This window comes from Anabrus simplex, chromosome 14, assembly GCF_040414725.1.
Source record: "Anabrus simplex isolate iqAnaSimp1 chromosome 14, ASM4041472v1, whole genome shotgun sequence".
Lineage (NCBI taxonomy): Eukaryota > Metazoa > Arthropoda > Insecta > Orthoptera > Tettigoniidae > Anabrus > Anabrus simplex.
The window spans coordinates 23,359,992-23,371,805 of NC_090278.1; the positions used below are offsets into that span (position 1 = coordinate 23,359,992).

General features: G+C 41.2%; 1 protein-coding gene across 1 annotated transcript in view; it reads right to left on the minus strand.

Moving 5' to 3' along the window:
* LOC136885420 (gastrula zinc finger protein XlCGF57.1) overlaps positions 1–9,504 on the minus strand; it is a 71,862-nt gene extending 62,358 nt beyond the window's left edge. Inside the window, exon 1 of the mRNA XM_067157946.2 lies at positions 9,469–9,504. The gene's annotated coding sequence lies outside the window, so the exon portion shown is untranslated. The remainder of the gene's footprint in view (positions 1–9,468) is intronic.
* Positions 9,505–11,814: the final 2,310 nt, after the last annotated feature.

Genomic DNA, 11,814 nt, shown 5'->3' on the forward strand with positions numbered 1-11,814 from the left:
AGTTTAACAAGCTATGTTGTAACCAATGAATGATAAAAAAACTAATATGCAAAGACCTGAACGAACTCAAACCCTTTATCCCCTTGTGCCTTGCTTTAGAATCATTAGTTTTACAGGTCTAACTGCTGCTTATGATGCTGTCAACCATCAACTCCTGGTACCGGTAGACAAGCTGTTTAAACTGACAGACATACTTACAAAAATCATTCAACCTCTTGTGGAATAGAAGATTCTAAGTGAAACTTCAAGGTAAAGGGAGTCATTGCACGAACCAAGAATATGACTTCCCACAAACTAGTCTCTTTGCATCGATCTTTTTTGAAGTATACATAAACCATCAACATATTGATCAGGGCACTGAGAATGCTTTGGGTGCTGATAACTGGTGTTGGAGCACAGTCCAAGTCATCTGAGGGCATAGAATCCAGGCTGCAGACCTGCTTCAACGACCTGTCTAAGTACTACAGGGGCAGATTTCTAAAATTTCTCGCAAAACCATGCTGCAGAAGGTAAATTAAATATCTGTTAGGAAGGAAGATAACTTGTGTTCTCCACAGCCATCAAGTACCTTAGAGTTCATATGCTCACATTTAAAGGATATTGTATAATAAGGAGGAGGTTTGTGCCATGTTCCGGGGAACAAGAAAAATCAAGAATGGTTTCGAACCCAGGGCATCATATCACAAGGAAAAGAGGGGTCGTTTAGTTGGAGAGGAGGAGAGTGTCCTGTTGCGATGGGTGGAGAACTTTGAAGAGATTCTGAAAAGTGAGGAAGTAGAGGCAAGGATACCTGATCAGGTGACAGCTCGCCACCCACCTACTGACGACATGAGCCAGTCCCAGAAGTGACGAGGAATGAGGTGAAGGAGACAACTGATCTCATGCGCAATAACAGAGCACCAGGAGAGGACGACCCAGCAACAGAGCTGTTCAAGTATAGAAGAGAACAGCGTGAAGACAGCATGCATGCTCTGATCCAAACTGTATGGGAGAACAAGGAGATGCTCTAGGACTGGAGCTTGGCGCTTATCTATCCATCTACAAGAAGATATCTACAAGAAAGTGTGTAGCAACTACCGAGGAATCTCACCACTCAATATGTCCTACAAGATCTCTCAAGACTGCTGGCTAGGAGAGTCGAGCCCTTTGCAGAGAGGCTGCTGGGAGACTATCAGTGTGGGTTCCAGTGCAACAAGTCAACAACCAACCACATACTAACTATAAAGCTCATCCTTGAAAAGTGTTATGAGTACAACGTCAACATTCACCAGCTCTACGGTGACTACAAAGAGGCTTACGATAGCATGGACAGGTCAAGGTTGCAACAGGTGTTGGAAGAGATACAGGTTAAAATTATAAAATCCTTTTATTAACAACCACCTACTCAATACAATACACTCATTGAATTATAAAATAATCATGAGGTGTCTTAAATAATGGGACATGTTTCGTTCGGCATAGTTGATGACTGTAAGGAGTACCAGAGCCAAAGTGAAGATCCAGGGGCAGCTCTTCAGGGAGTTACAAGTGCTGAGAGGGTCGAGACAAGGCGATGCATTGTCAACCACCCTGTTTAACCTCTGTCTGGAGCACTTTATATGTCTAATACCACTGAATCTATGGGGTACCATTTGCAACATAACCATCCAGAACCTGGCATTCACGGACGATGTTGTCCTACTCGAGAGAAATGAAAACTATCTGAAGGAAGCTTTGCAGCATATGAGCAAGGGATCACAACATCTAGGCTTGCAGATCAACAAGCACAAAACTAAGTATATGGTAAGCAACAACGACAAAGAACGATTTGATGGCGTGAGAGGCAGGGAATAGTCAGGTGACACCTACAAGAGAGTGGCGCAGTTTATGTGAGGACAACAAGGTCTGCCAGGAGATAAAGGCAAAGACAGCAGCTGGGGATAGGTGCTCCTTAGCCTTCCAAAAGTTACTGAAAACAACAACACACTCCAGAAGTTTGAAACTCACCGTGCACCAGGTTATAATTCATCCAGTGGTGATGTATGTGTGCAAAACGTCAAACCAAAACAAGTGTGACAAGAATTTTCTACGGGTGTGGGAGAGAAAGAACTTGAAGATCTTCAGTGCAGTTCACGATCGAGCAGTGAGGCGCATCAGGACCGAAGAAGTATACACCCTGCACACTAACCTTGAGATAGTCTAATAGGCCAATAAGGGTAGACTGGTACCTCGGGTACATGATAAGGATGGACCAGGACCGAATAACACAGAAGATCCTCAACCAACATCCTGGTGGCCAACAAAGATGGCAGAGACCAAGGAGAAGATGGTTGGACAAAATCTCAATGGATTTGGAAATAAATTACATTAGTCTTGGGACTAGTTTCAGCCACTTAGTGGCCATCATCAACCAAGATAAAATTTAAGCAGATCACATGATCCAGGTATGGCGAAGGAGACTCTGGATCAAAACGGGTGACAAATGCTATTGGATAGGCTAAGGCCCTTCATGGGCTGTAGCACCAGATGAGTGAGTGACTGAGTGAGTGGTATTCTGTCAGCATGAAGCTTAGAGTGAGGAACAACTTAGTTAGGAAGATAACAGTCTACTTCAAGAGCACATCCGGTAACTGTATGAAATACAACTTTGGCTCTCTTTCTGGATCTGAGTGCTTCTGCTGCATGAGCCAACTCTACGTGTTCCAAGAAAGTGGAGGCTGCCTTGAATTAGACCTGCTGTATTGTCTTTGGATACCACCAACCAACTAATATCGAATAAGTATATCACACCATCCCCTACATGATGGCAAGTAGCTGCTGCAACTGAGAAACCAAAACAAAAGATGGATAATTGTAATCCTCTGCATAGCCACCATGCAGTGAGACATCACATTCTGTTAACAGCTAAACCACGCACTCACAAGTATCATTGCTCGCAGGTCTAGAATAAGTCAACAGAGGAACTCCAACTCATACGTCAGTATCATTTAACACTTAGGCCTTTTAGGACAGAAAATTGAATGGCAAGAACTAGGGCCACACTAAAAAAATAATTAGAAATGGACCTATCAACAAAAAGGTACCTCTAATGTGGTGCTTTTCAAGACCTGGAACCCAAACTGGCCTCTGGGAACTTTTGATGCAGTCAGTGACAAGCTTATCGTAGCTGCTTCATAAAGGTGGAACTTCAACATCTCAGAAGAACTGGGTATGATCTCACCATTAGTAAACATCTTTTTAATTTATGTTTTACAATTTGCTTTACATTGCAGCGACACAGGTAGGTCTTATAGTGACGATGGGACAGGACAGACCTAGGAGTGGGAAGAAAATGGCCGTAGCCTTAATTAAGGTACAGGTAAATGGGAAACCATGGAAAAGCATCTTCAGGGCTACCAACAGTGGGGCTTACAGGTACGCCCCCAAACTGCATGGCCAACTCGCCCGGTAGTAAGCAAGGAAAATCTGGAGTAGAGCTGCTAGGAAATAGCTTGCAATGCCAAGAAGCGGCTCCATACAGACAGAAAGTCACTATGAACAATCGATTATCTCGTGTGGGCCGTATAGCTAGAGCCCTGCACGAAGTTAGTGTCTTGACGGATGCAAACTGTATGGCAGTGTGGATAATTTTGCTGATAACTTCTAAGTAATGATGTTTATTGATTTTCACTGAGGTAAACTCCTATTTTTGCTTGTGGTTAGGCGACCCTTGACATTGGAATGGGAGAATGGTGATATATAGAGCCTAGAGACCATAAAGCCGTAAATCTGACCCAAGCCTAACTGGCTTCTGCCCATAATTAGAAGAAACAAATGTCAATACGTCTGTAGTTGTCAGAATAGAAAATCCCTATAAACCTGTGACTGTAAGGGTGCTGGTGCCAGGTCTTAGGCCTGTTATATTACGGTATGTTAATAGATCTATCCATTTCAATATCTTGAGTGTAATATACTGTAGTCACATATTTACAATATCTGCGGATAACCACTGGCGGATGTGGATGAAGGAAGTGCGGATGCGGATATTATTTTGTATATCCGCGCAGAGCTCTACGTATAGCCAGAATTGGTTACTATACCGAACTTCTTCTTCTTGATAATTGGTTGGGCTTGGTATTTGACTAACACCCAGTTCCAATACTTTGAGAATGAAACACTTCACAACACTCTTAACCACTATTTATGATGATTAATAAAACTTTATCTCACAGTTTCTAAATCTGGGAAAAACTGTAAGCGTCTTGGTTAATACCATGTAGGGATCGTACCTTAATATGTGGGATTAATGCACTATTCAGAAAGTACTTTAACACGATGATCTCTAGCAGGAGTGTAAATCTACATATTGTGGGTATAAGGGTGAACAGACGTAGGAATAAGCACGTGGACACGAGGTACTAAATCTTCATGCCGAAGTGACCCATCTTGGCGTCTTGCTACAATTATGTACATGAACGGGTCTACAATTGGGAAGAACATAGAATATTAATCAACTACTAAAGGAGATAGTATTGAGGACGGGATATCACAAAACAGAGGGTTGAGATGTAGGTATTGCTCAAGGAGTATGTGAAAAGTACCAATAATGCGTGTTATTACAAATGATGTGATACCCTAATCCTTACCTAATGAATTTTGGTCATGCTAACAAAAGAACAACGCACCAAAACACGTGTGATAGAACCGACAAATGACAGCAGCAGTGCGAACAAGGGTCTCAGTAGCTGTAGTAGCTGTATATCAAACAAGAACCGAAACAAACCTCGAATAGTCAGAGAAGACAAATGAGAAGAAATAATTTGTTAAATGACAACTATTAATGAAAACGTTAACCTGATGGAATTACTTATAGTATGATGTTCATATCATCCAGAAATATGTGTATTATCTCCGGGGTCAGGTTATAAACAATACAATCAACACTTGTTGGAAGCGGTAGTCGTAAACGTATTAGGCTTGTAAGTAACCGTGTTCAAGCCTGATTATATAACGGACATTGTAAAATTAGATGATTTGAATCTGCCTCATTTGAACCACATTGACATATTGGCTGGTTGACAATGTTGAAGCGATATTTATACAGGGGTGTAAGAGCATGGTTGAAGAGTAGCCTAATGATATTTATTATATGACACCGTGTGTATGTTGCTCGTTGATACCACTGTTCAATAGGCAGAGAGGGTTAGATTCTGTGATAGAATTTCCCTTTTATACTAGCAGTTTCATTCCAGAACTGTTGCCATAATGATGTTTGATGTTTCTTTAGTATTGGAATTACATCAGTTACTGGAGTCATAAATGTCATTGGAGGGGTGGTGAGCAGTGAAGCTGCTTTGGCAGCTTTATCCGCTTTTTCGTTACCTGGAATGTTTTTATGCGCCGGAATCCATATAATCATAATCTGTATACCATCATTATGTAAGTCATATAGTAGCTGCTTAACATTATAAACATACCAATTAAGCATGAATTTAGAAGACTGGATTGTTGTAACACTGATAGGGAATCTGTGAAAATATTGGCAGTTGGAATTGATTCGTTTTTTATAAACAGTAATGTTTGTCTTATCGCTATAAGTTCTGCTGTGAATATATAGAAATATGGGTGAAGTTTATATAGTTCAATGTGCTGATTTCGTTCATAATAAAATGCAGCACCTACTCCACAGGCATTCTTATAGCCATCGGTATAGAAATTATGACCAATATTGGAATATGATAATCGAAGTTTTTTAGAGGTTGATGAAAACGTAGACATCCTAAACTGCAGCAAAGCAAAACTAGCAGGGGTAGCTTTTACAGTTGCTGGGTAGTATTGGACTACATCATACGATACTGTATAATGAGGGATATTTGCACTCCTTGTGAGATTTGTTTGTAGTGCTGATACTTGTTGAAATACCTTATTACAGCAGGGGTTCTTTCATCTCTCATATTATAAGAATTGTATCGTTCATACAGTAGTAGCAGTTTCGGGACAATAGGATTAGAAACTTTTATTAAACGTTGTAGTAGGTACTTGAAAGCAAGGTATTGTCGGCGAATATGGAGGGGTGGTTCTCCCGTTTCCACTTGCAAACCATTCATCGGTGAAGATTGTAATGCACCAAAGCAAGTATGTAATGCTTAGTGTTGGATAGTATTTAGCTTATTCAGTGTTGAGGGACTGGCAATATCAATGATATGTGTGCAATAATCTAATCGCAAACGAATCTTAGCGCAGTACACTGACTTGGCTGTTGTAGGATCGGCCCCCATGATCGTCTCATAATGGCTTTGAGCAGTTTTATATAATTGGCAGCCATATTTCTGAGATAATGGACATGTCTAGAGAAATTTAGTTTGTTATCTAGGATGATACCTAGATATTTATGATGTGTATTTATCGGTATATCCTATGAAGCCACTGTTAGAGGTTCGGCGTTGTAGATCTGTTTATGCATAAAAATGAGTGCTGAACACTTAGATGGAGAGAGTGATAAACCATGGGCACACAGCCAGTTCTGTACTTCAAGCATTACTTTAGTAATAGAATTACGTGCACTATCAATATTGCTCTCTGATGTGTAAATGACTATATCATTAGCATAGAGTAGGACATGGGCATGTCGTAGAACAAGTTGTTCTAGGTCTGAGAGATACAGGGCAAATAATATGCCACTAAAAATATCACCCTGTGGAATTCCATCCATAGCCTGACGTGCAAGAGGTGGAGAATAGGGGTTTTTATTATGAGCATTCTATATGTAAGGAGGTTTTATAGTAGTTTGAGGAAAGAAGTAAGAATGTCTTTGCATAATAATGAGGCCCATAACATATGTAATGGGACTGAATAAAAACGCCCCACGTATATCAAGGAAAATGGCAATTGTGTGGTATTTGCGTGTTTTAGCAAGCAATATGTCAGTTATTAGGATATTAATTGCATCATGTGAACTGTGACCTTTAAAATATGCACATTGGTGTTTGGGAACTAATGCATGGTATTCTAAGTACCATAAAAAACATTGTAGCATTACTTTTAAAAATGTTTTGCATATACAAGATGCTAATACTATTCCTTGAATATTCTTGGGATCATTCAACGATAGACGTGGTTTGGGAATAGTACTAGGAAAAATTTATTCCAGTCGTCTGGAGGGGTGGAGGTTTGTAGTACGTGGTTGTAGTGGTTAACAAGTTCTTGTAAGACCTCACTGGGGAGGGCTTTTATCATCTTGTATTTAATGTAATCTGGACCAGGTGTGGATGTTGTACATTTTTGTAAAGTAGCTGTGAGTTCACGCAGGGTGATGTTCTGGAGCAATACCGAAGATGATAGTGCAGAAGCGTTGCATTTGGGAATAAACTGTGGAACTACCGTATTCAGAGTTAATGAGTTAAGGAATGTTCCGATATATCAGCGTGAATTAAAGGTCAAGGAATTTGTGTGGAGACACGCGTCAGAGCTCTGACCGCGTTCCACAAACTTGCTACTGATAGATGTTTATTAAAGGAATTGATGAATGTTCGCCAAGCTTTGCGTCATTTTGGTGTAATATGCAGCGGAGTGTAGCATTATGATGTTACAGCCTAATATAATTCGCCAAGGTTAATGTTTATCGATAGATTTTAAAAAATCTTTTCTGTTTAAGAATTAATTGGTGGCATTCATCATCCCACCGTCTGAGGCCACTGATATTGTGAGACAGTGTATTAGATGCTGCTTTAAATGGGTGATAACATTCCAGATACTGATACATCATTTGATAGAGAGTATTATAATTAAACTCGCCAGCAGTGTTTATCTCGATCTGTTTGAGTATTAATATCTTGAATGCCGCAGGATCAAACTTATGTAAGGAGCGTGTTATACTCGTTACTTTAAGGGACCGGGAGGTTGCACTATTGATCCGAAACCATATGTGATGAATATTGGAAAGTGATCACTGCTATGGGTATCACTTAACGTACGCCAGGGAGTTGTGGATGCTATATTATAACTGCATAATGAGATATCCACTGCACTGGGAGGTGCTCCGGGGGGGGGGGGGGGGGGTGTGAGTCCAGTTGGTGACCCATCATTGAGAATGACTAGGTTATTTTGCTGTAGGGCATTCAAGAAGCGAGTTCCCCTAGGTGTATCAACTCGGGAACCCCATTGGGTATGGTGAATATTCATGTCCACTAAATAAGTAGCTTACTAGTATCTGGGAATTGTTGAAAAAATTGTTGCCATTGCATATATGATATATATTGATCATGGGCAATATATATTTATGACATATATATTGTGAGATATGAGGTATTTGGTATTGGGGATGAAATAGGTGATATGAGAATGATTGGTGTATGAGAAATGCTACTCCATCATACCCAAGCTGACATATTAGCACTAATTAAAAGTGACATAAAGGTACATTCTGTACAAAGGCTCAATCATAAGACTACACAAGATGGGAAGGTAATATATGTGCGGACTGGTTCCGTAAAAGTTGTTTTTTGTGCAAAACAACCCCTCTAATTATACCAATCCGAAGTAAGTTGGAATGCAGTATGAATGCCTATAGATTGTGTGAGACGAGAAAATTACTCTGTAAAAATGTGTTAGCATGCAGAGCAGATTGAAACGTGATCTGAATCCTGTTTCTCCCTTTTGGTTGAATAGAGTGGACATGAAAATTACGTTCATGTAGAAGTCTGCCGAGGGCCATTGGATGTAAGTTGCCAATGTTATTCGTGTTTTCGGCGGACACAAATACAATATACCGTATGGACCTTGGTGATTAGTTGGGTAGCCATAGGAGTCACACTTATTGTTATTGGTTTTAGTAGGTGAATTATTAGCGTTATTAGGTGTAGGATTATTTGACACAAGGTTATTCTTAAGGTTATTTGATGAATATTGATTCGTCTTCACGTTTCTTCAGTATCTACATTTTCATTAGCTGAAGGATCAAGCTCCTCATCTCCTCCACTGTCACTATCCATATTGCCACACACTATCCACTCTACCATTCTTCAAGAACGAAGTAGAAAAGTCGAGGTCAGACCCGATACTACATAACCGCACGCGCTATACAACCTCACTACTCAACAGCGAGAAAATCACGTTCGATTTTCGAGAAGCGATCACGTATTAATATTCAGTTCTAAGGTCAAACCTTCTCGCACTGTGTGTCGAAACTGCAATGTCCAGACAACTGAAAAATTAAAATTCGTCGTTCGATGTATGTATCTACAGCATTCTTTAAAAGAAAAGAGTACGTCGTTTAAATTATTAATACTAAAGGAATTTTACGAGTTCGTTTTAAAAAATGAAGCAGCTGAGTAATATCTTCTCATCCTGAACGGAAAAGTTGATCAGTAGGCCTACCTAATTCATTATGCACGCGGTGTTTTCTTTTCCCTTTTTTTGCAGGCACCATACTTCTCCACAACTAAGAAACTCAAGGCTATCAGAACGAACATACACAGCATAACATAAAATTCAATCTCATGTTTACCATACCTTACACAAACAGCTTCGTCACTTTACCATCACAAGTTTGAGAATTAAAAATGAAGTGTTGTGCTTTTCAATGTTCCTGAGACCACAGCCTTTCACCAGTAACTTGCATTACACCTCTTTCAAAAGCAATACCACAAGTGAATTGATGCGCCGCTCTTGCTAGCTCCTTTACTAACCTTGACAAACGAATCCTCGCACCTGAACCTGAACCTCGCGTTGCGACTGCTGCCGCTTGAAAAGCGACAGCTGTGGTTTAGTTGGAATTGCCGACCGATTGGGTCCTTATATTCCATTTTAATTTGAGGCTCTTGCATCCGGGAGATTGTGGGTTCGAATCCCACTGTCGGCAGCCCTGAAGAAGGTTTTCCGTGGTTTCCCATTTTCACACCAGGAAAATGCTGGGGCTGTACCTTAATTGAGGCCACGGCCGCTTCCTTCCCTTTCCTAGGCCTTTCCTATCCCATCGTCGCCATAAGACCTATATGAGTCGGTGCGACGTAAAACCCGTAGAAAAAAAATATATATATTGAGGTTCTTAGAGCGTGCAACTTATGGTAGTTTGGTACAGTGTATAATTGAATCTAACGGGTTATATGCTTTCTTGGTGTCCAGGAGTGTTTTGATTTCTGTATGTACAGTCTGTTTTTAGTGTTATTTACAATATTTACAGTTGCCTATCACTCATTGATGAGTGTTTTTGGGTGCTTGATTTTGTAATATACATTAGCGTCCACCTTGTGGATTTGGTGTATGGTTTTGCTGGCATGTTCTTGCCCTTGTCTATAAAAGTGCTTAGCTACCCTTACGATCTCCCCTTTAAAGGTGGGCATTCCGGGTTGTGCATGTATTTCCCGGTTGCGCACGTGGTAAGGAGCGTTGACGATTGTCCGGAGGACTTTGTTCTGATATTCCTGTAGCTTCTTTATGTAGCATTCCTTAGCCGTTCCCCACACTGTTGATGCGTATAGAGTGCCGGATCTAAGGAGCGTCTTATATATCAGCAGCTTGTTCCTGATATCAAGTTCTGATCTCCTATTTTTCAGGCATTCTATTACCCTGTAGGCTTTTTGTGATTTTTCCAGGAGGTACTTGAAGTGTGCCCTGTACTGCATTGTTCTGTCCAAGACAACCCCCAAGTACTTCGCTTCGGTTGCCCATGGTATAGCCTCTCCATTGAACGTTAGCTTTGTTGTTGGCTTGCGGTCGTACCACTTGGTGTAGTACACGGCTGTGGACTTGCTAGCATTGATGTTGATGCGCCACATCCAGCACCACATTTCAAGGTAGTCGAGGGCGTCCTGGAGCTGTTGTGTAACCACGGAAGGTTGAAATGACTCTGCCATTATTGCTGTGTCATCAGCATATAAGGCGAGTAAGGTTTTGTTTGTGGTCGGTGTGTCGGCACAGAAGTGTAGGTAGAGGTAGGGGCCCAATATGGAGCCTTGGGCTACGCCTGCTCTCACTTGTCTGATTGTTGATTGTTCTCCTGCTACCTCGACGTAAAATGTTCTATTTCTGATGCAGCTGTCTATCAGCCTCCAGTAGACCGGCTTGAGACCTTTAGAGTTCAGTTTGTATAGCAGGCCGTCTTGCCACACCTTTGCACGTGGTAACATTCATTCTTGGGTCCGTATTGCCACACCTTATCAAAGGCCTGGGCTACGTCCAGGTATACAATGCCTCTCCCTCTCTTTGTATTTAATGTTTTTGTTATTGCATTTACTATTCGTATTAGTTGCTGGACCGTGGAGCGTCCCCTTCGGAACCCAAACTGTTATTCAGAGAGTTTATCATGTATGTTGCCGTCTGTTATTAGTCTGCGGTATATCAGTCTTTCCAGGATTTTTCCCAGTCCATCCAGGAGACTGATGGGCCTGTAGTTTCAAGGATTATCCCTCTTCTTCCCTGGTTTTGGGAGAGTGATAATTTTGGCATGTTTCCACTGGGTGGGGAAGTGTCCCGTTCTTAGTGCGGCGTTGTAGACAGCACAAAGCCTCTCCAGCGCTGCTGGTGGGAGGTTCTTAATTATTGCATTACTAATTCCGTCGGGCCCGGGGGCTTTGTTATTCGGCAGACGTTTTATTATGTTTCTTATCTCCTGGACTGTGATCTGGGGGTATTCGTGGTTTGCTTGTTCTGTACTGGTGCATATTTTCTTTACCTCTTCTTCCACAGCTTGTGTGAATTGAGGGTAAACGTCTTCGTGGGGTTGGAACTGCGCCTCTAGTGTACGAGATAATAGTTCAGCTTTTTCAGTGTTATGGCTGTTGTGTTACCGTTTTCTTCGTGTAGTATTGGGATGATGTTAGGTTTCCTCTTGAGAGCTCTAGTCATCCTCCATAAGCT